This window comes from Plasmopara halstedii (assembly GCF_900000015.1).
Source record: "Plasmopara halstedii genome assembly, contig: Scaffold_526, whole genome shotgun sequence".
NCBI lineage: Eukaryota > Oomycota > Peronosporomycetes > Peronosporales > Peronosporaceae > Plasmopara > Plasmopara halstedii.
Window position 1 is genome coordinate 267,720 of NW_020187446.1, and position 4,092 is coordinate 271,811.

Below are 4,092 nucleotides of genomic sequence, written 5' to 3' on the forward strand. Positions count from 1 at the left end.
CGAAGGAAACATTAATTTTATTACATTATTTTAATGGAAAGAGTCGTTATTAAGCTACGGAATATTTGAGTATACTCCCCTCAGACAACAGACGCCATCGCAGTTGTATCCGTTTCTGGGAGGCTGTGAATTTATGGCTTGCCAATGTTCCACCGGAAGAGAAACGCGTGGCACCTATTATACTCCACAGGACCGATGGCTTGAGATTTATCAGCCGCACCACGACTTATATGAGGCAGTATGTTTGGGGTTGAGGGAGTCACGTTTCGTAAATGGTTCAACGGAATCTTGGAAACTATTGCTAGTGTTTTCGACGTGGAGCGCACAGATATTGTATATATATTAGGCATCTTTAGTGGCCCCGCGTACTGTCTAGTGTTGTCGACAGTCGCTGTAACGGGAATTGCCCGTCCGAATACACGCATTCTCTGAAAGAGAATTAAATCGGTTAATACGCTTCACCGCATATTGCTAACTCGTCGTTTTACGCGAACGAGAAGATAAAAAAATAGAGGTACATATAGTATGGCCAATAAGCCCTAAACCTTGCTAAAGTGAGGATTACCTCCAGTACCGATGTAACAGAATTGAAGAACATACAGCTATGCAAGATATATAACGGGCTTACATGTACCCTTGTATTAAAGGGTGGATCAAACAAAATGGTGTGCCCGTACAAAGGTGTGGATTACACAAGTTGGTGTATTCACACAATGGTGAGTCTACACCGTAACAAGAAGCCACTACGTGGCAGGATTGCCAGTAGTAATGCATATTAATTAGATTTTACTGTTTAATTAGAAAACCTATAGTTTTATATAAAGCCGGCTCTGCCGAAATTAAAACAATTAAATACAGTTTCAATTTGAACGGAAGAGCGTCTTTGGCTTGGTTAAGATGTTTAAGTACTTTTGAAGGTTCGCTACACTCGTACTGGTTCTGTTATAAAAAGTAAGGTCGGTGATCTTAGCTTAGCTTCTTCTAAGCAAAGAGCAACGGTAGCCCCACTGCACTTGGTTGCTGTCGTAGTAAATTTACGCCTGAGTCGTTACGACTGATCCTTTGTGAGGATAAAGCAATTTTCCTATTTGCCACAGGGCATGCAGGACGGGCTTAATAATCTGATGGCCCTGCTTGGCTCTGAGGGCGTGGTATCCCGTGTTTTGCTAAGACCCAAAGTGTTAAACGCGTGCCTAAAGGCGTTTTCAAATTTTGAAAATGCTCTTTTAGAGACCTACAGCAAAAGTTGTCAGCGTCGACTGCGTTCATGAAGCCACCGTCGACAACGGGTGACTCTTCTACCAGACAGGGCAAGAAGGAGTTGGTGGACTTTGTCCAAGAGTTGCAAACTCTCATTAACGGATGGCATCGGATCCTTCCCCGAGGCGGTCACAGTGACCGTCGTTATGGAGGGCCTCCGCACTGGCGTGGCCAGAATGGAAATCTTCCATGTGCATCCGTCTTTTTTTTAAGAAGCGGTGAGCGTAGCATTGAATGCCGAATTCATCTTTATGTCGGCACGGCTTGGTTGGAAAGCACACCCTCAGAGCTCGTCAAGCGGGCCTGAGCCAATGGATCTCAGCTATGCTGAGATAGAGGAGGGAGAGCTTCGAGCTGCCGAGCAGCGTTTAAGCGCCCGACGTTATTTTTGTCTGTGAAGACACCCGTCACCGTTGGACTGGTTGTCGCGTAAGGAGTGTAAATATTCATCGAATGGACGTCCCACTTCTAATTAGTCTGATTTGTCGCGGGGAAACGAGAAAGTCCAGTATGCGCGGGGTGCCCTACTGGATGATAACTGAGTTCTGTTGAGCCTCGAAGAGGTAGATGGCAGCAGGGCCCAGCCTTGAAGACGGAACGTGTATGCAAGCAGGGCTTGCTGATCGTAAAGCGACCGTAAAGGGCTTTAAAATGCTATGGAAGATCCTTATCCATTCCGGTGGTTCGAGCAGTGATGCTCGACGCTCCACGATCGAAGGAAGTCAGCTGTATGCAAAGGCCCTGGAAGCCCGATCGAGTGACACCGTCACTGTTCTCTTAGCGACGAGGACTTGTGTCCCTGTGCCGAGGGTCCCTGTGGACCTCTAAATCAGTTTCTTGACTTTGATAACGTGGATTGCTGCTTAGTATCAGACTTGTATGCAAGGTATGACCTTATCATTGGTATGGCATGGTTGGAACACCATGAGCCATGGATTGATTGGAGGTCGAAGACCATGAGCGCTACGCGCAAGTCTCCTGGTGGAGCTTTGATGGGTCATGAACCCACATCTGCTAGGAAATAGAAGCGCTACTGGCACGGGCACTGGTCCAAGACGGTCAATGTGCTGGGTATCGGAGTAATCGAGTTGTCGAATACCAAAGATGTTTTGGACAAAAGTCCCGAGCGTGGCTCGCGGGCTGGACGTGGAGTGGCACGTAGCCCACTGAGCGCTGCTCAATTATTGGAGCAGTCGCTGCATGCCAAGTGTGGCATGGTCGGACGATTCGGAGGCATCGAGGGCGAGTCCCTAGTGATGCGCGTGGAGTGGCACGTAATCCACTGAGCACTTCTCACGTTCCGAAGCAGTTGCTGCCAAGATTGGCATGGTTGAACGAGGTCCGAGGAATCTTGGGCAAGGCCCTTCTGATGCGTGTGGAATGGCACGTTATCCACTGGACGAAGGCTGCAGAAATAGCAGCTCTTTGTCGGAATAACATCAAGGCTCTGATGGAGCAGGGAATGGGGACACTGAAGACGCCGAGTGTGTGTTCTCACTGGTCTCGGTAAGATGTAAAGCCTCTATAGAGAGGAGACGGCAAAAGCCGTATGATATCTGCAAGACGCAGGCGTCGACCCTGACCCAGGGTGTGTCTACTGTAGACAATAGCGCACAGCTATATGCTCTTGTCAACGGTATGACGAAAAAGGAAGACGGCAACGTCACCCTCGAGGTTATTCCCGCGGTGGGTGCTCTTCTTGAGCTGGACGAGATATCCTTTGGAAAGTTTGGCAGTGTCTTGATGGCAGGCAATTTAGTCGAGGTGATCATTATACGACTGAACGAGGGGATTAACTCGTCGTCGCTTCTGGATGAAGCTGTCCTGGAGGACACCAAGAGGGTGCCGAACGCACGGAGTAGACCGTCTTTTCTGAAGGATACCACGGATCCGTACAATTATTTGGTAAAGGAATTTCAAGACGTCGTCTCCAAACGAGAGATGTGTGTGTCATGAGATCCACCTGGTTCCGAAAACCCAATACTGCGTAACACGCCGATAACCCCTGCCCAAGAAGCAGTTTGACGTCATTTATGCCTTTTTCCGCGTGAAGCACGACCAGGATTGGTGCGCAAGAGCAAGTCTCTCCATCCGACACCTACGTTTTGTGTCCAGAAGCTGAATGGCAAGTGGCGTATCGCTCACGCTTACAATAAGGTCAACGCTGCTACAATTCTGGCCCAGACGCCGATTCCTATTTTGGCGAGATCGGCTGATCGCGTTCGAATCTCAGCGGCTTAAGGCGGCGAAGAGGAACTACCCAGTCCACGACAAGGAATTACTAGGGATGAAGTATGCACTTGCCAAGCTCAGAATGCACCTGCTTGGCTCAAAGCGGTTTGAGATCTGCACAGATCATGCGTCATTACGCACTGCGGCTCAGTCGCCTCACCTCTAGCAGAGGATGGCCAGGTGGCTCTTCTTCTTTGCAGTCTACAACTCCGAGGTGAAGTATATGCTAGGAGAACAGAATGCTTTGGCTGATGCGTTGTCACGCAGACCAAATTATTAGCTTGCTCATGTCACGACATTGACGTCCTCAGTGACTTATTTGATCCGCGCCGCATGCGCGGGTGGTGATATGTGTGGTGCTGCTACAGACTTTCGGAAGCAAGGAGTTTGAAGATTTGAAGACTCGGACAAGAAATTGTCGGCGCGATTGCGCGCACGGTTACACCGATATTCATCGAATGACGGGTTCTATGCTATAGCACCGATTCGACGGATACGCCACAAATTGTGGTTCCTTACGATGAGGATTTAAATACCGTATCCTATGAGGCCCACGACACCCCACTCAGTGGTCATCTCGGTCGTGAGAAGACGTACAGC